This window comes from Rana temporaria, chromosome 8 (assembly GCF_905171775.1).
Source record: "Rana temporaria chromosome 8, aRanTem1.1, whole genome shotgun sequence".
Taxonomy (NCBI): Eukaryota; Metazoa; Chordata; class Amphibia; order Anura; family Ranidae; genus Rana; species Rana temporaria.
The window spans coordinates 90,599,552-90,623,975 of record NC_053496.1 but is presented as its reverse complement, the minus strand read 5'-3'; the positions used below and the strand labels follow the sequence as shown (position 1 = coordinate 90,623,975).

Below are 24,424 nucleotides of genomic sequence, written 5' to 3'. Positions count from 1 at the left end.
AACATTTATGCCATTAATTGCCTGTCCAACTGGCAAACAAATTAAAAGCAAGCATCAGCAAATGATTTGCATTTACAAAGGTGAAACATTGCTCAACAAGCAAAGCAAACACCACAATGACTGGGTGAATCTGATGTACAATGAACATACTGCGGAGTTTATCTATATATATAAAACTCAACGTGTGTGTGTGTGTGTGTGTGTGTGTGTGTGTGTGTGTGTGTGTGTGTGTGTGTGTGTGTGTGTGTGTGTGTGTTCCAGCATCACGTCCAAACGGCTAAAGATATTAACATGAAACTTGGCACACATGTTACTTATATGTCAGCAACAAACATAGGATAGGTGGTTTAACCCTTACCCACCCCCATTTGCCATGGTCGGGGTTTTCCTTTAAAGTCCTATTCAACTCTATGGGAAATACATGTTACTTCATAACTTCCAAACGGCTGTAGATATTTCGATAACACTTGGTCACATGTTACTTATATGTCCACTTAAACTATAGGATAGTTAATTTATCCCTTAACTACCCCCATTTGTGAGGGTCGGGGTTTTTGTTTAAAGTCCCATGCAAATCAATGGGAAATGTATGTTCCCACATAACTTCTGTACGCCTGGAGATATTTCAATAATACCTGGTACACATATTACTTATATGCCAAATAAAAATATATGACAGTTAAAATAACCCTTACCTACGCCCTTATATAAAAGATGGGTATATTTATATTACTATGATTTCCCCCCCCAAAAGGTTAAGATAGGAAGACCGGGCAACGCCGGGTATTCAGCTAGTAACAAATAAAAATGCAGTCTTGTTGGAATATGTTTTTCAAGGTGCAATGTCATAGCAGGGTTCGAACAAACCTTGTCAGATTTTAAAGTGACACTAAAGTTTCGTAAATATAGATTTTTTTTAAATAACAAACATGTCAAACTTGTCTCCACTGTGCAGCTCGTTTTGCACAGAGTGGCCCCAATCCTCGTCTTCTGGGGTCAAGTTGTTTGACAGCAGCGCGAGACAATGGCTGCGCTATCTATCCAATGAAGAGCCGAGGAGACCGCGCAAATAAAGAGCGCGTTCGCGACACAGGACTTTCCAGGGCTCAGGTAAATAAAACGGGGGGGGGGGGCTGGGGGGCCAGTGATCGCAAGATGTTTTTTCACCTTAATGCATAGGATGCGTTAAGGTGAAAAAACATGAACCTTTAGAACCCCTTTAAAGGCTGGTGTAGGCTTTTAGACATATGTACTCTACTTTGTGTGAAGAGCCCAAGCCCCAGGCTATGTAAACACAATGGAATCAGAAGTTACTGTCAGTTTGGAGGGTGTGGGCTGTGACTGCGTAGTAACGACTCACACACCGGTGACTATTTTTTATATTTTGATTTGACAATACACAACAATCGAGTATTGAAAGGTCATCATTTACAATATGTATTTTTCTAGGAACAATCTAATACAGTGTGCACACAACCACTCAGGTCAGTCCCACATTACTCAATGAAAAGGTATTCTTTCACTTACCCAGTTACCCTACTTTTCACACTTATGCAGGTTTTTTTTTGTGCGTTTTGCAGCAACGCACTACAGTCCATTTGACATGGTTTCCTATGGTACTAAATCACTTCTATGCGTTTTGTGGCCGGTGAGTTTTTGGAAAGGGCCAGGGGAATTTCTTTTGCGCGATTAGCGGTTCTTAATTTTACCACTGTATATAGCTGGTTGCTAAGCAGTCCGCCACCTCCTAAGCAACAGATGAGTCATCAGCAGTCAGTGTGGTTCCCGCAAAAATGTAAAAAAATAAAATAAAAGCGTGGGGTCACCCCAAAAATCCATACCAGGTCAGGAAAGGGAGGGGCGAGCGACCCAAATTGGGACACACTGCCTCCCCCATCCCAAATTGGGACACACTACCATCTAGAGCTGCACGATTCTGGCTAAAATGAGAATCACAGTTTTTTTGCTTAGAAGATAGATCACGATTCTCTCACGATTATCACAGCGCAACATCTTCTTTCACATTAAAACAGAAAAAAAAAATTGGGCTAACTTTACCGTTTCGTTTTTTATTCCCCCCCCCCCAAAATAGGGAATCCTTTTCGCGGTCATCCATGGACGGACACAGCCTTCACAAGTCTTGAAATATGGGTTATGTTCCTGTTCATAGGAGAGGACTAGGCAGAACATGTTAGATAGTTGAACAGCCCCGCCCAGGGGGCGGTCCCTCCAGACTTAAACCTCCGCCCTGCAGTATGCAGCCTCAGTTCGTAACAAGCAGTACAAACCTAAAAAGGAGGGGTGGGTGCTGTGTCCGTGCATGGACGACAGAGAAAGGGATTTTACGGCGAGTACAAAAAATCCTATTTGCTCCTATCGTCCATGGATGGACACAGCCTTCATAAGTCTTGACATATGGGACGTCCCCAAGCAGTGTCAAAAAAACGAGGGGTGGGATCGGTAAAAACAAACAACTTCACCCCAAAACAAGCAGAGCTCCTCAACGGAGGAGGTGCAACTTTAAACAGCCGACTGCAAACCCTTGCGGCCGAAAGAATCATCTGAAGATGCACTCACATCTACCTTTGACAAAGTGTGAACGGATGACCAAGTCGCCGCCTTGCACACCTAAGAGACGGACGCTTTATGTCGGAAAGCCCAGGAAGCACCAATTCCCCTCTTGGAATGTGCAGTGACCGGAAAGGGGGGAGCCCGCCCCTTAAGAGCATAGGGCTGTATGACGGTCTGCCTGATCCACCGAGAAATTCTGGCCGACGAGACAGTCAGGCCCTTTTGTGGACTAGAAGACAACACAAATAGTGAGTCAGACCTCCGAAACGGAGCCGTAGCAGACAGGTACACCTGCAAGGCACGTACCACGTCTAAAATATGAAGCGCAAACTCCTTAGGATGCACCGGTCGAGGACACAAGGATGGAAGAACAATGTCCCCGTTAAGGTGAAAGGCCGAAACAACCTTTGGAAGGAAGGCTGCGGGCGCAGCACCGCCTTATACTCATCGAGGGCCAAGTATGGTGACCTACAAGACCAGGCCGCCAACTCAGAAACACATCTGACCGACGTAATGGCCACTAAAAAGGCCACCTTTTGAGATAGTGTCAAGAGAGAAATCTCTCTAATATTTTCAAAGGGAGTATCCTGAAGAACCGAGAGCACCAGATTCAAGTCCCATGGAGGAAGAGGTGGTTTAATAGTGGGAAGTACAAGACGTACCCACCAGAGAATGGGCCGCCAAAGGCCTTTAAAAGAACACAGCCAAGGCTGAAATCTGTCCCTTAACCACTTAAGGACTGCCGCCTGTAGATATACGTCCACAGAATGACACGGCTGGGCAGATGGACGTACCGGCACGTCCTGTACATCTACCCAGTCGGGGGCGCGCGCCCCCCACTCGGTCTGAAGCTCCGGGACCCGCAGACCCGATAGCCGTTGGGGGTCCCGCGATCGGTCCCCGGAGCTCAAGAACGGGGAGAGCCGCTTGTAAACACGGCTTCCCCGTGCTTCACTGTGGCGGCTGCATCGATCTTGTCATCCCCTTTATAGGGAGACACAATCGATGACGTCACTCCTACAGCCACACGCCCCTACAGTTGTAAACACACACTAGGTGAACCCTAACTCCTTCAGCGCCCCCTGTGGTTAAGTCCCAAACTGCAACTGTCATTTTCACAATAAAGAATGCAATTTGAATGAATTTTTTGCTGTGAAAATGACAATGGTCCCAAAAATGTGTCAAAATTGTCCGAAGAGTCCGCCATAATGTCGCAGTCAAGAAAAAAAAAAATCGCTGATCGCCGCCATTAGTAGTAAAAAAATAATAATAAAAATGCAATAAAAATATCCCATATTTTGTAAACGCTATAAATTTTGCGCAAACCAAACGATAAACGCTTATTGCGATTTTTTTTTATCAAAAATATGTAGAAGAATACGTATCGGCCTAAACTGAGGGAAAAAAAAAATATATATATATATGTTTTTGGGGGATATTTATTACAGCAAAAAGTAAAAAATATAGAATTTTTTTCAAAATTGTCGATCTATTTTTGTTTATAGCGCAAAAAATAAAAACCGCAGAGGTGATCAAATACCACCAAAAGAAAGCTCTATTTGTGGGGAAAAAGGACACCAATTTTGTTTGGGAGCCACGTCGCACGACCACGCAATTGTCTGTTAAAGCGACGCAGTGAAGAATTGCAAAACCTGGCTTGGGCATTTAGCTGCCTAAAGGTACGGGGCTTAACCGGTTAAAGTGGAGTTTCCATCCCAAAATATTTTTCTCATTATTGTGCTCATTAGACCTGGAAATGCCTGTTGCTATGCGGTCCCACAAAATCTGCCTTTGGAATCACCTAGGATTATGACATCATCTCCCTCTAATGCTCTGGGGAAATGTGTGTCATTTCCCAGGATGCAGTGCGCTACCCAATTATCACTCCCCATCCAAGACTTCCAGGAAGTAAGTGTCTGTGGGCTTCACAATGCCCACAAGCAAAATGACAACGGTGTGGACATCTTTTTTGAATAACTATGCGGAGCGGCGGCGGATTGTAAAATAGTAAGTGACCGGAATTATATTATAAAAACGCATGATGAAAGGACATTTAAAAAATGCTAATTGTGGTTGGAACCCAGCTTTAATGATGCTTAAGGAAAGCTTCTGATCTACTCCACGCTGCAAAAAACAGCAGGACCCTGGAAACCAATTACGTCCGTGGACGCCACCCCATCTCTTCACACAGAGATGTAGGCCTTCCAGGTGCGATGGTAGATCTTCCTGGAAGAAGATTTCGATGCCCTCAACATAGTTGATATGACTGAGTCGGAAAGGCCTCGGTCCCCTAGTACCTGGCTTTCAATAGCCACGCCGTTAAAGCCAGGATGAAGTAAAGCAGGATGAAGTATGGGACCTTGAGACAGAAGGTCCTCCCGGGTTGGCAGCCGCCAGGGAGCATCCGCCACCAGGCGCACAAAATTGGCGTACCAAGGACGCCGGGGCCAATCCGGAGCGATTAAAATCACCAGGATCCCCCCGGCCTCTACTCTGCGAAGCAGACAAGGAAGCAACTTTAGTGGGGGAAAGGCATAAATTAGGCGATACTGACCCCACGGGGCCACCAATGCGACGCATCTGTCTAGGGATTTCTGGACCTGGCCACAAACCTCGACACCTTGCGGTTGAGGCGAGAGGCCAGGAGATCTACGTCCGGTGTGCCCCACCTCCTGCAAAAGGAGTAGAAACACCTCCGGATTCAATGACCATTCCCCCTGGTCCAGCATCTGGCATCCGCCTGCCAGTATTCTGCGGCCGTCACAGCCGGCACGTTTCTCTCCACCCACCGCAGAATGTGAGCGACCTCGGACGCTGCAGTCAAGCTCTGTGTTCCCCCCTGATGGCTGACATAAGCCACCACCACTGTGGCGTTGTCCGACTGGATCCCGATCGGGCGACCCTGCAACCTCGTCGACCACGAGGAAAGGCACAGCCTGATCGCCCAAAGTTCCAGGACATTGATTCTTCTAAAGTTCAGCGACCCTGGGCCGACTGGACCCCCCCCCAGACGCCCCCCAACCTGTGAGGCTGTCGTCCGTCGTAATCACCGTCCACTGGAAGGGAAAAAACTACTTCCCGGACCAAAGAGCCGGGGATCTCAGCCACCAATTCAGAGAGACTCTGCCTAGGTGGCCTACCTGAATCTGGTGATCCAGAGACAATGGAGATTTGTTCCACTTGGACAGGATCTCCCTCTGCAATACTCGTGTGGAATTGGGCATACGGTACCGCCTCGAAGGAGTCCACCATGAGGCCCAGAACTCGCATGCAAAATCAGAGGGACGACCATTTGCAGGATGCCAACAGCTTCACTGCAGACTGAAGAGTCTGAAATGTTTCCAAGGGAAGGAAGACTCTCGCATACACGGAGTCCAGAATCAACCCCAGGTATTCCAAACACTGAGTCGGTATCAGGACCGACTTCTGGATGTTGAACACCCATCTGAATTCTGAGGGTTTGGCAGACTATAAACACATCCACCTCTAAATCTGAGACAGAAGCTGCCCTCAGAAGAAGATCGTCTAAGTAGCCCACGATGGCAATGCCTCGCCGTCTCAGCAAAGCTAGAATCGGTGCAAGCACCTTGATGAAAACTCTTGGTGCTGACGCTAGGCCAATGGAAAGAGCCCAAAACTGATAGCGGTCTTTGGGACATGCAAGCATGCGTCCTTGATGTCCAAGGACGCCAGAAAGTCCCCCGAATGGTGCGCAGCTACCACCGAACGAATTGATCCCATACGGAACTTCCGCACACTTACAAAGGCATTTAGAGCTTTGAGGTCCAAGATAGGACAGACTCCCCCTTCTTTCGGACCACAGACAGATTTGAATAAAATCCCTGAAACCTCTCGTTCTGCGGAACAGGTAAAATTACTCCGCAACTCAGCAAGGTTTGCACAGCCCCCAATAGGGCAGACCGACAAGCCGGAAGGATAGGGAGATTTGAGGGAAAGAATCTGTTCGGCGGACAGGAAAGAAACTCGCCCATAATAGTAACCATGATTAGTGTGACAAAACATCAATAGGGTAAGCTTGACGCGTTTTCGGACAATCCCCACTCATCAGGAGCATCTAGGAACTGTGAATACATATGATAGGAAGTAGATAATAATAAATTACTAAATCAATGATAATTAATCAGAAAGGGAAGTGGGGGAGCACAACTCCGTGATCCTAACACTCTTACCTAAAGGTAATTGATAAAACAGGGTAGATGGTAGCGATCTTGTACCCCGAAGTGACTACCTCGCAGACCCATTGGTCGGAGAGCAGGGAGGTCCACCGAGCTGTGAACCTGCAAAGCCATCCCTCCACCCCTGAGTTGGGCGAGGGCAAAACTTCATGCAGTAGCAGGTTTGTTAGCCGGAATGTGCACCCAGGGACTCTTCTGTCCCCCAGCTGGACCCTTGTCAGTCTGGGAGGATCTGCCGGCTGACCATGACTGACAAAAATACTGCTTCTGCACGGAATAGGAGGGCCCCGGCTTATGGCGCGTCTCCTTCCCCTTAGTGGACCGGGGGAGAAGTGTGCTCTTACCTCCCGTGACATCCTTAATTCTGTCCCCCAGCTGGACCCTTGTGGGCCACGTCCGCGGCGGCAGAGCCAGATCGGACTGTTTGAGAGGGGAGGTAAGAGAGGGCAGGGGGGCACAGACCGGAACATCCCCCACAGGGGGGGGGCACAGACCGGGACACGCCCCCACGGGGGACACATAACGGGACCCCTCACAGGGACGCCAGACCTGGACCCCTCTCTGGAGGGACAGACCGGGACCCCCACTAAGCCATTCGGTAAGAGGCAGCCACGAGGCCTAGCAGGCCGCAGCCAAGTACCCAAAAGCCGGGAACTCAATTTCTGCCCGAGCCCTGAAACAGGCTCCCGGTCAGTAGGCCGCAAGGTGTGCGACCTGCGGGAGGACTAGACCTCTCCAGTAGGCCACAAAGTTGCGGTCGAAACTTTTGGTTACCGGCCGCAAGGACCTGCCTGAACCGCCAATAGGCCGCGGCCTAAATTTTGAATTTGCAGACTAAATTTTCGGCCACGAGGAAAGCAGCAAAGCCGCTGCCTAAATTTTCAGCCGCGAGTGCGTGGCCCCCGAAAGGGACCGGACCACTCCGAGCCAATAGGCCGCAAGTCGCAGCCTAAATTTCTAGCCGCGAGTACGCGGAGGGCCCGTACCATCCAGGCTGGTCTGTGTATAGACCGAGAACAGGCGCATTCAGGGTGGCAATTGCGAGACCTCCTATCACCCACCTCCCAGGATACCCCCAAGTAACAACCCTGAGGGTGGAAAGGACCGTGTGTCCATCAAGCCCCTAGGCCGGAAGCCTGGGCCTCACCCGGGAAAGGGGTAGAGGAGAACCTCGGAAGGCCCCGACTACCCCAGGTAGTACCCGCGCCCCCCACCACTCCAGGAAAGGAGAGGCAGGAGGCCCCCTACTTACTGCTCGAGCAAAGTGCACAGGTAACACTCCCAAACAGATCCTCCTCGCCACCGAAGTATGGGGGCCGTCAGCCATGAGGAACGCTGCGACACAGGCCGAGACCAGGTCGAATGCGACCTCGCAAGACGTTTAACTCGCAGGTCGACCCTAGCGTGTAGCCAAGGTCTGCAAGCGCTCGCTGGCCAGACTGGGGAGACTACAAGGATCTATATTATCCAGCCTGTCAGCCAGCCGGCTGTTGATAGAAGAAACACAAAAATTGAATAAAAAAAATTCCTCAGGACTCTGGGCCCAAAGGCAGCCACGTCTTCCTCCTCTGCTAGGCAAAAAAAAAAAAACTATGTTATGTCCGGTGGGACCGCCCCCTGGGCGGGGCTGTTCAACTCTGTTAAAGTAACATGTATTTAAATATCTAACATGTTCTGCCTAGTCCTCTCCTATGAACAGGAACATAACCCATATGTCAAGACTTGTGAAGGCTGTGTCCGTCCATGGAGAAATTGCATTTGAAAGACCGCTGGGCAAATACAATGCGACATAAAATATTGCAGCAATTGCCATTTTATTCCCTAGGGTCTCTGCTAAAATATATACAATGTTTGGGGGTTCCAAGTAATTTTCTAGCAAAAAATATCAGAAAAAGATTTGGACTTTAAAGTGGTTGTAAAGCGCTTTTGACTACTTCTACCTATAGGTAAGCCTAGAATGTGGGATGTCGGTGTGTGTGTGTGACATTGTAACACACACACCGACATCCCACATTGTAACACACCGCCATCCCACATTGTAACACACACACACCGACATCCCACATTGTAACACACACACAGACATCCCACATTGTAACACACACACACACATCCCACATTGTAACGCACACACACACACCACATTGTAACGCACACACACACACACACACCACATTGTAACGCACACACACACACACACACACACCACATTGTAACACACACACACACCACATTGTAACACACACACACACACACACCACATTGTAACACACACACACACACACACACACCACATTGTAACACACACACACACACACACCCCGACATCCCACATTGTAACACACCGACATCCCACATTGTAACACACCGACATCCCAATCCCACATTGTAACACACACTCTGACATCCCACACTGTAACACACCGACATCCCACATTGTAACACACACACACACACACACACACCGACATCCCACATTGTAACACACCGACATCCCAATCCCACATTGTAACACACACTCTGACATCCCACACTAACACACCGCCATCCCAATCCCACACTGTAACACACCGCCATCCATTCCCAATCACACACACACACTGACATCCCACATTGTAACACACTGCCATCCCAATCCCACATTGTGGCGCCCAGAGAGGAGAGCACAGATTGTAGACATGGTACATAGAGGGGGAGGGGAAGAGGTCAGTCAGACGGGGAAGGGGCACACAGACTGAGGGGGAAGTGTCCGGAGAACACACCCTGCACCATTCCGCCCCACCGAACAGTGCACTGTCCTCCCTCACCGTCCTCCCTCCCTCGCCGTGCACGGTGCGGGATCCAGCCAGCGAACCTATAAATATACAGGGCAGGGCCGACACCCCGTTCCACTCATAAACTTTCCCGGGACTCGGATAAAGTCCCCCCTTCCCTCCCCCATTAAGCAAAGCCTCACCTCGTTAGAAGGTCACTGGTGGCCGCACGGTAATCCTGAGGAGGCAGAGAGGCGCCGACAACAAATAGTCCCTGAGGGGGGCGACCAGAGTACAACCGCTACAGCCCGGAAGAGAAGAGGGAGCCGCCCAGCTGGAACGTCACCCGGAGGAGAATCCAGTGGGCGGGGCGGGGCGGGGCTGGGCGTGTAAAGGGAACCTGTCATGCTGGAGGCGGCCGCTCCCTGAGAGGTGTGGATTGGGAGCGGCCGGTGTCCCGACAGAACACCGGCTCTTGTGAACGGCAGGTTTGGCGCTACAATTGTAAACAGGAGCACCCATAAACAGGTGACTCGGGGAGCAAAGTTGGTACCTGCATACCTGTAGTCAGCTACCATGGCCAGGGCACAGTTAGTCAAACAAGAGAGGAGAGACTTTTAAAAAGAACAGCAAGAGCATGTAAGCATACTGTAAATATCTCGTGGAAAAAATGGGTTTTCTGTCACTTTAAGGACCTACAATAATGTTTGATAAAAATCCATATTTTGAATATGGTTCCCTGGAAGAAAATCTTTTCACAAGACAAAATTGGAGTCTGACTTAAAGTGGAATTTAACTGTATCTGAGCAACACAAACCAAAAACTCTATTTCTTTTTAACATTCAAAGCAAACTCGCCCATCTATACATGTCTCTGGGCCGGATTCACGTAGAATCGCGTATGTTTGTGCGGGCGTAACATATCCTATTTACGTTACGCCTCCGCAACTTTTACAGGCAAGTGCCGTATTCTCAAACCAAAGTTGCGGCGGCGTAGCGTAAATAGGCCGGCGTAAGCCCGCCTAATTCAAATGCGGTAGATGTGGGCGTGTGTTATGTAAATTGTATGTGACCCCACGTAAATGACGCTTTTTACGAACGGCGCATGCGCCGTCCGTGAAAGTATCCCAGTGCGCATGCTCAAAATTAACCTGCAAGAAGCCAATGGTTTCGACGCGAAATGACGCCCAGCCCAATACGCAAACGACGTAAATTTTTCAAAATTCGACGCGGGAACGACGTCCATACTTAACATTGGTAGGCCTCATCTACGCCTCATATAGCAGAGGTAACTTTACGCTGGAAAAAGCCTAATGTAAACGGCGTATCTGTACTGTGTCGGCCGGGCGTACGTTCGTGAATTGGCGTATCTAGCTGATTTACATATTTCTAGGTGTAAATCAGCGTACACGCCCCCTAGCTGCCAGCGTAAATATGCAGTTAAGATACGACGGCGTAAGAGACTTACGCCGGTCGGATCTAATACAAATCTATGCGTAACTGATTCTAAGAATCAGGCGCATAGATACGACGGCTCGGACTCAGAGTTACGACGGCGTATCTGGAGATATGCCGGCGTAACTCGTACGTGAATCCAGGCCTCTGTGTTTTATTTTCTTGAGACCTCTCCCCTACCATTTCTAGCTGCAGTAAATGGAGATGATTCATGTAGCATTTACTTTGTGGAATTCACCTGCCCCTAGCTCAGGCAAGCAGGCAGGAGGAGGAGGTTATGAGCTGAGAAAGACCCTTCTCCCCTCCTTCAGATGAACGAGAATTAAAGGGTTTGTAAACCCTCATGGTTTTTCACCCTAATGCATTCTATGCATTAAAGGGGTTGTAAAGGAATTTATTTTTTCCCTAAATAGCTTCCTTTACCTTAGTACCTTCACTTACCTCATCCTTCAATTTTGCTTTTAAATGTCCTTATTTCTTCTGAGAAATGCTCACTTCCTGTTCTTCTGTCTGTAACTCCACACAGTAATGCAAGGCTTTCTCCCTGGTGTGGAGAAAGCCTCTTGAGGGGGAGGGGGCGAGCAGGCAAGTCGGCACACTCTCTACTTTGTAGCTAGAGAAAGGAGCTGTGTGTTAGTGGGCATCCTGACACTCCTGCTCGCCCCCTCCCCCCTCAAGAGGCTTTCTCCACACCAGGGAGAAAGCCTTGCATTACTGTGTGGAGTTACAGACAGAAGAACAGGAAGTGAGGATTTCTCAGAAGAAATAAGGACATTTAAAAACAAAATGGAAAAATGAGGTAAGTGAAGGAAGACTCCACCAAGGTAAAGGAAGCTATTTAGGGAAAACATTTTTTTCCTTTATAACCCCTTTAAGCGTAAAACCCTTCTCTCATGCTGCAGCCCCCCAGTGCCCCCGTTTTACTTACCTGAACATGGTCTTTTTTACCCCGGGGACGAGCACACCAGCTCTAGCTGGTGTCTCGTTACCTGATTGGATAGATTGATAGCAGCGCAGCCGTTGGCTCCCACTGCTGTCAATCAAATCCAATGATGCAGGCGCCAGGGGGTGGGGCCGAGTCTTGATTTCTGTGTCAATAGACGCAGGATTCGGGAGCGCGCCCGCACGGGTGTCTCGAAGGAGAGCGCGTCTCCGATGGGGCATTCGAGAAGAGGAGGAGCTACCAGCGCCACTGAGGGACCCCAGAAGAGGTGAATCTGAGACACTCTGTGCAAAATCAACTGCACAGTGGAAGTAAGTATGATATGTTTGTTATTTTTTTTTTTTTAAAGAACCTTTATTAACCCTTTCCAGGGGTCTCAAACTGGCGGCCCTCCAGGTGTTGTGAAACTGCAAGTCCCATGAGGCATTGCAAGGCTGACAGTTACAAGCATGACTCCCACAAGTAGAGGCATGACGGGACTTGCAGTTTCCCAACAGCTGGAGGGCCACCAGTTTGAGACCCCCTTCTTTAAACACTTACGAAGACCCCTGGGATGTATAATATCCAGAAAGCAACTGAAATGTAAAAAAAACAGCCAAATACAATATACCTTTAATGGAGATAGTTTAGTTCCACTTTAAGCAATGGATTTGTGGAGCCATGGAGCAAAGTCACCCTTTAAATTACTTCAAAAGTATGTTGCATTGTATTACATATTCATTTTGCTCCCACCCCCCCCCCCCCCCCCGATAAGCAGGTGCGCCTGTCGGCACTATTTGCTTTGTTCATGTTGCATTACATTGTAGCGTTGGGATGGAAAGTCATGTACAGCATGACTCAGCTATGTAATATAATACCATGGAATATGTCATTGTCTCCTAAACAATAATATGTTGTCTGTAGACAAATGTAGCAAGCACCGTAGTGGCCAATATTTGTAGGATAGGAGGGGCAAGTAGTGCACCTTAATTCAAATCTTGAAACAAATGTTATCCTCTTTAACCTCTTCAGGACCGAGCCTCTTTTTGAGATTTGTTGTTTACAAGTTAAAAAAAAAAAAATTTTGCTAGAAAATTACTTAGAACCCCCAAACATTATACATTTTTTTTCTAACAATCTAGAGAATAAAATGGCGATCGTTGCAATACTTTATGTCACACTGTATTTGTGCAGCGGTATTACAAGCGCACTTTTTTGAAAAAAATTAATAGAAAAATAAGGGCCAGATTCACCAAAGAGATACGACGGCGTATCTCCTGATACGCCGTCGTATCTCTGTTTCTATCTATGCGACTGATTGTTGAAGTTCAGAGTTCCTCTGACAGGTAGTTGTCCCATGTTACTACACACTGTATTTGTAGCTTTTGCATTAGGAGGGACGTGCTGAGCTGCGCCCACTCCTCCAGTACAGCGCCCTCTATTATCTCACTCCCAATAGCAGAATGGGGTCCCACTGAGCACATAGCAGGGACCTATGTGTGCTCTCACTTAATTATTGCCTTCCTGTCCCTTGTGATCAGGCCTTGTATCTCCGTAACGCTAGTCTGCTCCGGATTACCATGGGTGACGGTCCGCTAGGGAGCTAGCCAGGGCACCAACCCTGTGTAGCGCTACCCCCGAAGGAGCCACTGATTGATTTGGGATCGGCGTATTAAGTTACCTCTATGTAGTGTCTAGGGGTGATGATAGTGAGTAGAGCAGTAACCAAATGTCCAATCTGTAGATAAGGTTTTCTGAATGCTTTATTTTCTTGGTCCAACACGACCAACACATCAACTTGAGGTAGACAGGATAGGTTGATGAAAATAGATGAACCTCACAGTATCAGGCTTTGGATAAGGAAAGGCCAAGTAGGCCATAGTGGTGGGGCCCGTGATGTGCGCACACCCTAAAGGTGGGTGCCGCACCCGGAACCAGGAACCCACGAAGAACCCAGAACAATGGCCTCCGCCACAGAAATATCCCTCCCCAGCATGCACAGCGAGGTCCAACTCCTCTCATTGGCTGCTGGGAAGAAGCGGCTCCGCCTGGATCCCTCTGGTGCCATCTGCCGTCCAGAGATGAAACTGTATCTCTGGACGCACAGACTGACCCACAGGACAATCCAGGATTTGGCGACAGCCAAATTTACCAAAATCAAGAATGAGAGAAACATAACTCTCTCATTCCCCCACTAAATTGAACATAGCGTCCTTTCTGAAGGTAAAGGGGCGCTACACCCCTCACTACCGGAGGACCTGTCACCTAACCAGGTACTGCCCCCAACAACTGGCTGCTTGTAGCGGGTTCCTTCACTTGGTTATCCATAGCAACTACCTCCTCCCCCTTTTTGTCTTGCCAATTTAACCGTGCTTTTACAGATGCAGGTTCTTTGGGAAACGCCAGAACCCAACATGCACCCCTTTTGAATAACTTCAGCCCAGGCTCAATCAGGGATGGACTGGCCATAGGGACTACAGGGAGTTTCCCGGTGGGCCGATGGCTCAGTGGGCCATTTTTTAAAACAGAGATGCTGCTTGGAGGACTTTTTTTAACGCCCTGACAGTGCCCCAGTGTGAAAGCACTCAGGCTTTCACACTGGGACTGCAGCGGAAGCGTTTTTCAGTCGATTTACATGCGCTATTTTTAGCCCAAAAGCGCCTAAAAAACGTCTCAGTGTAAAAAGGGGTCCTACACTCACCCCCTCTCTTTTACACTCACTCTCTTTTTCTTACACTCACCCCCTTTCCCTCAACCCTCCCTCTCTCTCATTCCCCTTTCTCTCACCCTCTCATGATATACAATAATGGATGTAGGGGCCTTTTGGTGGGCGTGATTTTATTGAATTAAAGTGGGCCGGTCTGGATGAAGTCCAGGGCCAAATTTTTGTCCCAGTCCAGCCCTGGGCTCAATGCAGTTGAAACAACTTTACTTTAATCTTTGCATGACAATTAAAACAGTAAAACGTCCTTTCCCTAACTAAAACTGATTGACTAAGCGTGGCTGCCAAAGCATACCTGCATACCGTGGCCTTATAGGCAAAGTCCATAGTGGCAATATCCCAGATGCAGGTGTCCCAACAAGTCTGCATTTTCTCCTCCAGCAGCAGCTCTTTGGAAATCAGGGCTCAGCCAACTCCTTGGGTCAGGAAACCTGTTGCATTTATAAAGACACAAGACCAGTGGGTCGCACCTAAAAAAAAACTGGCTGCAAGAAACATTAACCCCTTCCTCCTAGCCTGGGCATCCTGCCTACAGACGGGACACCTCGGAGAAAGAATCTAAAGTCAGTCAAATTGTTTTCTGCAAAAGTCCAATTTATTCCGCAAAGCTCATTTAGTGGAGAAATGGCTTAACCGTTCCAAAACATCTTGGGCTAGATTCAGGTACCTGTTACGGCGGCGTATCTCCAGATACGCCGCCGTAATTTCAAATCTGCGTCGGCGTATCGTTACACTGATTCTCCAAGGCAGATACGTCTAAAAAATAGGCTTCCTCCGCCGACGTAACTTGAATGCGGCGGCGTATAATTGTGTGCAATATTACGTTGGCCGCTAGGGGTGCTTCCGTTTTTTTCGGTGTAGAATATGTAAATTACCTAGTTATTTCGATTCACGAATGTACGTGCGCCCGGCGATAGTTTTTTACGTCGTTTGCGTAAGGCTTTTTCTGCGTAACGTTGCTCCTGCTATTAGGTGGCGCAGCCAATGTTAAGTATGGACGTCGTTCCCGCTTCGAAGTTTGAATTTATTACGTCGTTAGCGTAAGTCGTTCGCGAATAGGGCTGGACGTAATTTACGTTCACGTCGAAAGCAATGACGATTTGCGTCGGAATTTTGAGCATGCGCAATGGGATTTTTTCACGAACGGCGCATGTGCCGTTTGTAAAAAACTTAAAATACGCGGGGTCAACCTAATTTAAATAAAACACGCCCCCCTCAACATCATTTGAATGACGCGCGCTTACGCCGGCCCCATTTACGCTACGCCGCCGTAAGTTAGGAGGCAAGTGCTTTGTGAATACTTGCCTCTCAAACTTACGGCGGCACAGCGTAAATACGATACGCTGCGCCGCCGTAAGAAGGGGCGCAGCTACCTGAATCTAACCCCTTGTCTTGCGCCCAAGCTACTTATTTTTATACATAAAATAAAAAAACAGGAAAGACACTCCCATAGCACACAACACCTGAATTTATAAATCTATGTGAGATCTTATCTCCTGGATAAGGACAAGCTGCAGAGCTACTGTGCTGTATGTAGAAAATACAAATTGCCCTCTAAGTGTCTCACTATCACTTGAAAAACCAGTTTGCATTCAATAAAGAAAACTTGTATTGCAACACGGTCTTGTGACACGTGGAAAAGACACAGCTCTTGAGATAGTCCTTCAGTAGATTATGTGTTGATTATTGCATTATACAGCTTTAAGCGTAAGATAAAAGCAACCCTTTGGAAGTACTCATCTTATTCTCTGCTCTCTAAGCAACAAACATCCATTTCATATCACTAGGCGTGTCTCAATATCCATTAACAGAAAATGACTAAAAGGGATCCAGATAGAGAAAAACACTGACTAATAAGTTCCATTGTCAGTAAAACTAGATTTAATGGAGAAGTTCCAAATTAATAGAGGAAGAAAACATTTTTAGAAGGGAAGAACGGTTTAAAAGTTGAGTGAGTACAAAGAGCTGATATAAACACAGCCTGCGTGCATTCTAATGTAATGATTGTAAACGCAAAAATGTGCATTTTAATAAATTAAAAGCAGTCCTTTCTACATTCTTAAAGTGGAAGTAAACCCTTCAATTTGATAGTTACAAAATCAGTTAACATTCCCGGCATGCTGGAAATGCTAGCTGTCACATTTGTTTGTGCTCTCAACCAAACTGCCAAACCATCCAATGGCTGGTTTCATAACAGGTCACATGTACAGCATCATGGCAGTTGCAGATTAAACAGAGGTCAAGATGGCCGCTTCCTTGGCTGAAAACGATAGGAGGGTTTACTTCCACTTTAAATAAATTTTATCTATCTAAACCACAGGTGTCAAACACAAGGCCGTGGGCCGAATCCGGCCCTCCAGGACATTTCATGTGGCCCTCGCAGCCATCCTCTTGTCCTACTCTAGACCCCTACTTTCTGCTTTCAAGCAATGCATCCAGCTTCTTCCCAGCAGCAGCATAAGGAAAGGGGGTGCACTGTGATGTAAGGGAGAGTGGGGGACTCTACATTAGATGTCAAAAACCACCCCACCATCAGAAGTTAAGGGGAGGGGATGCGCTGGACATCTAATCTTACAGATACAACTGGCCCTTTTGAGGGCAACCATAATGCTGATGCAGCCCACAATGAAATGGAGTTTGACACCCCTAAACAGACTATAAAACAGCAGGCTATTCTTTAAAAAGATTAGTTCACCCAAAATGTACATTTCAAAATTCTGGCTGAAATTAGACCTGAACCGGTGAATGGAGACACACCGGACCCTCTGCTGTGAAGCGCTCCATGCTCTAGTGTGAACCCAGCCTTTAAGTGGTTATAAAGGTTCAGTTTAAAAATAAAATACAAATAACAAACATGTCATACTTACCTTCGCTGTGCAGTTGGTTTTGCACAGAGTGGCCCTGATCCTCCTCTTCTGGGGTCCCTTCGCGGCTCTCCTGGCTCCTCCTCTTCTCGAGTGCCCCGTCTGAGAAGCGCTCTCCTTCGTGGACACCCGTGCGGGCGCGTAGACAGACAGCAGGACTCAGCTCCCTGGATCAATCTATCCAATCAGGACACGAGACACTGGCTGGAGCTGGTGTGCTGCAAACCTGCAAACGAAGCCCGCGATGTCCCCGCTGGTGGCCGCATCCATCTTCCCCTCTCTTCCTCCCCGGGCCGTGGTGCACAAATTTTTTTTATTCTGTCATACGAGATTTTGCGTAACTTTAGTAAACTCTTCATTTTTGATATGAGACTAGCATGCAAAAAAAGCAGACAATCATTCCTCCAATAATCTCATTGTGTGTACCAAGCATAAGCCAATGGCCTGAATGCATGCACAATGTTTCTCATCGGGTTCATCCCTGAGCTAAATGACAGGGGGTTTGTCATCCCCCTATTTACTAATTTTATTGATCTGATGTCTTAGAGCAGGGATCCTCAAACTACGGCCCTCCAGCTGTTGTGGAACTACACATCCCATGAGGCATTTCAAAACTCTGACATTCACAAACATGACTAGGCATGATGGGAATTGTATTTCCTGAACACCTGGAGGGCCATAGTTTGAAGACCCCTGTGGACTTAGAGCATAGACGCTGCCTGAGGGGGATGTGTGCATGGTGTTCAATATCAGGTCAGCTCTTGAATAGAGAGACAGTGGGTTTGTTGTTTTTGCCTTTAATTGTGTGTGTAGCAAGTTAAAGCAAGCCTGTTGGGCTTATGAAAGGTGTGGTGTGAGTGGGGGCTTCCTGCAAATATAATTGCAGGGGTGTAAGATCTCTATCAAGGGCGTTTATTTTCCCTCCTTTTCCTATTGGTAAATGCAGGAGCTCCCTTATATGGTGATTAGTGAAAAGATATAAATGGTTGGTTTTGTTAATATATTATGGAATCGCTCCTAGCATGAAAAAGAACTGAACATGGCTTAAAACATTGCTTGAGTATGACAGGAGCCATCATGTTTTGTATTATCTCTCTGTGAGACCCTGTTGAGCCTTATGCCGCATACACACGACCGTTTTTAGGGTTCTAAAAAATGAAGTTTTTTTTTTAATGTCGATAAAAACGATCGTGTGTGGGCTCCAGAGCATTTTTCACGATCTAAAAAATGGCTATTAAAAATTTCGAACATGCTTATTTTTTCACAACGTTTTTAACGTTGTCGTTTTTAAGGTTGTAAAAAATGGTCGTGTTTGGGCTTTAACGACGTGAAAAAAACGTGCATGCTCAGAAGAAAGTTATGAGACGGGAGCGCTCGTTCTGGTAAAACTAGCGTTCGTAATGGAGATAGCACATTCATCACGCTGTAACAGACTGAAAAGCACGGAGACTGCAAAGCGCGAATCAGCAAAAGCAGCCCCAAGGGTGGCGCCATCCACATGGAAATTCCCCTTTATAGTGCCGTCGTAGTGTTGTACGTCACCGCGCTTTGCTAGAGCATTTTTTTTTTTCACGATCGTGTGTAGGCAAGGCCGTTTTAATGATCGGGTTGAAAAAAACTAGACCATTAAAAACTAAATTTTTTAGAACCCGAAAAACGGTTGTGTGTACGCGGCATTAGTCTGGGGACTAAGGTCGTTTATTTTTGTTCACCCTGCAGGTTAACCACTTCAGCTCTGGAAGGTTTTACTCACTTCCCGACCAGGCCATTTTTTTGCAATTCGGCACTGGGTTGTTTTAACTGACAATTGCGCCCAAATAAAATTGAGGTCCCTTTTTTCCCCACATATAGAGCTTTCTTTTGGTGGTATTTGATCACCTCTGTGGTTTTAATTTTTGCACTATAAACAAAAAAAGACTGAAAATTTTGAATAAAAAAACAATATTTTTTACTTTCTGCTAGAAAAGATGCCCAATAAAAAAAAATGCAAAAAAATGTATTTCTTCATCAGTTTAGGCCAATAAGTATTCTGCTACATATTTTTGGTAAGAAATCCCAATAAGTGTATATTGATTGGTTTGTGCAAAAGTTATAGCGTCCTACCAACTATGGGTAGATTTAGATTTAAGTGTGTCCCTGGAAGGTGCTCACCAACTGTGTGGGGGACGAATACACTGATGTAAAAGAGAGATTGAAGCTGAAACACCGATCTCCCTTTTGCTCCCTGACAGATCAGCGGCCTGCCTTGTTTACAGACCAAAGCTCCGTCTCTCCGCTACACCACGTGCACAAAATGACGTACAGGTACGTGATTTTGCGCAGCCGGGCCACCCTGCCGAAGAATGTATGCAGTGGGCAGTCCTGAAGCGGTTAAACAACAAAAAAAAAAAAATGCCTTTATCCACATATTTAAGGTGGATGGGGACTCCTTTACACGGTGGTATAGTTATCTGAAAGGGGGAGATTTCCCCAATTTTAGAATACAGTAATTAGTGTTGCCAGCTATAGCTAGTGTAACTGATTCAGATAAAAGCCAACAGGCTGATTGACTTGTGTACAACCAGACTGCCCATACATGGATCGAAATTCAGCCAGTCGCTGCTGACCATCTGAATTGTGATCCATGTATAACCGGTTTAACTCTTTACTTTGTTCCTTACTAGAGGTGGCACTTCCTGCGCAGTGGAGAGATAAGTAATAGGAGAAGGTGTAATTGGTGAGTAGTGTGTGGATCGGAGAGTAAGGGTACTTTCACACTAAGGCGTCTCGGGTGTTAGCGGTAAAGTGCCCCTATTTTTAGCGGCGATTTACCGTAGTTTTTCCTGCGATTTTCAGCCGATAGCGGGGCGGTTTTAGCGGGCAAAAAAAGGGTTAAACGCACCCGCAAAAACGCTGCTTTGCGGGCGGTTTGGAGGCGCTGCCCCATTGATTTCAATGGGCAGGGTCACTGTAGGAGCGGTATATTCACCGCTCCTACAGCGCCTCAAAGATTTTTTACCATCCTGCCAGTGACTCTCGGAGCCACTCAGAGACACTCGGAAACACTCCCTTCCCGAGCTTCTCCGAGTGTTTACGAGCCCCCCCCACCTCTGGCTACATGATTCCATTGATTCCTCTGGGGAAACTCGCTTTGATATACGAGTGATTTGGATTACAAGCATTCTTCTGGAACGGATTATGCTCGTAATCCAAGGTACTTCTGTAATAATGATAAAGTGAGGGTGCTCTTGCGCCTACCTAGTAAAGCTTAAGATGTGAAGTAAAATAATAGTAATGAACTAAAAGTGATGATGCTGCTCAATCTAATAATGTATAAATATCAAATAGAAATACAATAAAATAGTGAAAGGTAAAGTGACGAGCGCAATAAATATGACTAAGTAATCAAAGTGTTAATCAGTGAACATTGATAATAAACTAAAATTGAAACAAAGTGCTAAAAAATATAAAAACATCAATAATGAATAAAAACGTTCAGCCAGCAAGTGGCCAGTGAAAAAAAAAAAAAAAAAAAAAGTGTGCACAAAAATAGCTGAAAAAGTCAGCAGGCAAACATAAATATGAAGCCTAAATCAGTCCTGGAATAATAGGCTAACAATACAGCCTTTATACGTGCATAAAAGTGTAGGAAGTTCCATAAAGACAAAAATAAATATAAACTTCTCCAATAGTGATAAACAAATGTTTAAAATCTTCTCATGTGGGTCTTCAAATAATGTGGGCTCACAATGCGCTTACCTTCCCAAGGTAGTAATCAAGCCTTGATTAAATGGATATCCACAAGGGGTGTTGTTGAATCTGCAACTAGCTGTGGATGTTCAGGGCGTCCTGTATAATCCAATGTTTGTAGGCTCCAGATTTCTATTTGGCAGCGGTGGTGCTCAGCATGGGGAAATAAAAAAGGTAGCTTCCCATAGTGTAGTAAACCAAGGCTAATTTATTGGTAAAAACGCTAACAAGTGCATTTTAAAAGATCAAAGAAAACGAAACTAAGAAACAGCTGATGACAGCTTACTGATGTATTGCTTCAAAAATCAGTCCGTCCCTTACATGTTACACCACGTCACGTGGCTTCATCAGAGGTGACGGATTGGTTGTTGGACTTGTCATTTATAAGAGCCAGCAGGAAATAGCTCGATCGCCATTTTGTCAGAGAAAGTGTCTCTTTACTGGCAGCGGCCATTTTAACGGTGGGTAAGGATCAGCTTAAACATGTCTATGAGTCCAGAGCGCTGTGTATTCCCGGCGGCCATTTTAGTGTAGCCCCAGATCAAAAAGCCATTGATTGAATTATACGCCTGGTGATACACAGCATTGTGAATAATCTGGGACTGATATTAACCGAATATGGCGATGGAGCTATCTGCTGTATAATCCGCATAAATGTTAGCATGAGTAGCTAAATGGATATTAAATATTAAAGCAATATATCTTGATATAAAATAATCAGAGTTAATATGCTCTAAGTATATGAATCCAACGTGATAAATTATATAATAACAATTCATAACTGCATAATCAGGAAATGTACATAACATAATAAAATGCATAGGGATGATATAATGATTTAAAAAATATATAATATATTTATAAAATGCTAGTAAATAGCAAATGAATAAAGCATTGCAATCGCAATGAATAAGATAATAATTAAAAATTACTTAAGAAACAATTAAGATCAAATTCTACATTCATTCCATCAGGTACCATAGTCTGTAAGCTATGTATCCATCTAGATTCTTTCTGGCTGATGGATCTTACCAAGTGTGCCCCTCTCCATGGTTTTTTGTATTTTTCTATACCCCAAAAGGTGAGATGTGTGGGGTCTTTATTGTGGAAAAGTGCAAAGTGCTTACTGACAGTATGTTTCGGAAAACCATTAAAAATATTTTGGATATGTTCTTTTATCCTAACCATGAGTGGTCTTTTGGTTCGGCCTACGTACTGTAAATTACAAGTACACTGTAGTTCACTGTTTAACACTTCTGTAATAATATTGTTGGCAAAAGATGCGTGCTGTGTGTGTGCTTGTACCCCATTTGTTAATTAGGAGCAGCATCTGCTCCACTTTTTATGTTTAGAAGAGTGGTGCAGGCATTGTGCTTGCACCACTCTTTCTTAATTCCCCCTATAGTGCCTCTTGTCATTTCCATGCTACTTATGTTACAGTAAACCCTGCTAATGTGTTTGGTATTGAGGCTATTCCACAAGAATAGTCGGGAAAAGACAGATATAGGAGACTGTGTAAAAAGGAAATCTTTTGAATTTTTTATATATATTCACTCTCCCCTATTGGGTTAAATCAGGGGTGCGGAACCAGTGGCCCGTGGGCCACAAGTGGCTGTTGGAGCCTTTGATGTGGACCTCGATCTCAAACCATGGAAGCGCCAGCAACCCGTTGATGGCAACGGGGTTCATCATCCCAGAGCAGCAAACCTGAATGTAGGCTTTCAGAAAGTGCACCACATCCACAAGATATAAAAGAAGTCTATGGCAAAGTGCAGCTAACCTGCCTCGCCCCCTTCAACTATTGGTATTGTGTTATTGGTCACTATAGCTATCCCGCCCCATTTTCCGGGGCCCGTGTGGCCTCCTTGTCATATTCTGTTTTACACTTGGACAGGAGGGGTGTCACATATAGGTACAGATCCTCTCCATTTTTCTCCTGCAACTGCTGAAAGCCAGCTTCTCCTCCTCTCCCTCCCGCTGGAATTAAGTGGCTGCAGGAGGGAAATGTTCATTATGCTATTCAAAATAAAAAACATAAATAAATTCTGAACCATTTAATTTCATTGTGGCGTGCGAACGGTTACCAAATCAGTTAGTTAGAAACACATATGGTAATGTTTTATCTTGTTCTGTTTTTTTTTTTAAATGAGTATGTGTGTGTGACACCTAGTGGCCAAAATGCTGCACTACTACTCTGGTAATTTACCTTTTTATTATACATTTTTATAAATATACGATTACATTTTTTTTAATGTTTGTTAGTTAAAATTAGTGGAAATCATTAATAAAAGATTTTTATATTTCTCCTTTAAAATATAAGTAAGATGCTGCTGTGTTATACAACAGCAGATCTGTGAAGAGAACACAAATTGTCTCCACATGTCTCATTATCTCTTGAAAAACCAGTTTGCATTTTACAAAGGAAACTTGTTTTGCAAGACAAATCTAATGACACGTGGAAAAGCCCGCGATCTTGCTAGACCATAGTCTTTGTAAGTATTACGTGGCTTTAAGTGTAAGAGAAGAACACTTATATTCTGCTTTCTAGGAAACAAAAAAAGCTTGTTTTATAATATTTCAGTATTAAAAAATGCAGGTTTCACAGCTGAGTATTATTATTAGCAGCAATTGTGAGAGTAAATCACACCCCTTTGTGTAAAATAAACCAAAAATGTGTCTAATACACTGAAAAAAATGTTGGTGTTATACTGATCACAAACTACCCTGTCCATTATGTGCAGTGTGTAAAGCCCCATACAGACTATTCGATTTTCTGCAGATTTTTGTCTTCAGATTTACCAAAACCATATACAGTAGTGCAAGGGCCTGCCTGACTGCATACAAATTGAAACTCTTAAGGTCTGACCTCATATTATATGTCGTTGGTAAATCTGAAGACAAAAATCTTCAGAAAATCTGATAGTGTGTATAGGGTCAAAAGCCTGGTACACACGGTTCGATTGTTGGACAACCGAGCGTCTGATTTTTGTCTAAAGGGCGTGTGCAGGATCTTGTCTTGCATACCAACGGTACACAATTGTCGTGCCACAAACAAGAACATAGTGACATACTACAAGGAATTTCAGCTCTTGAGCGCCATCCTTTGGGCCCCTTCTGCCAAGTTCGTGTTTGGTGAGCATTGATTCCGAGCATGCGTGTTTGTAGTTTCGACTTTTGGGTGATGGATTTGTGTATTGATCATTCAAAAATCAG

General features: G+C 45.6%; 1 protein-coding gene across 2 annotated transcripts in view; it reads right to left on the bottom strand.

The window, feature by feature from the left end:
• Nucleotides 1-9,863, bottom strand: part of ANXA7 (annexin A7) — a 68,583-nt gene extending 58,720 nt beyond the window's left edge. For both annotated transcript variants that reach the window (XM_040362246.1, XM_040362247.1), the window contains exon 1: nt 9,724-9,863. The gene's annotated coding sequence lies outside the window, so the exon portion shown is untranslated. The remainder of the gene's footprint in view (nt 1-9,723) is intronic.
• Between the last annotated feature and the right edge of the window lie 14,561 nt (nt 9,864-24,424).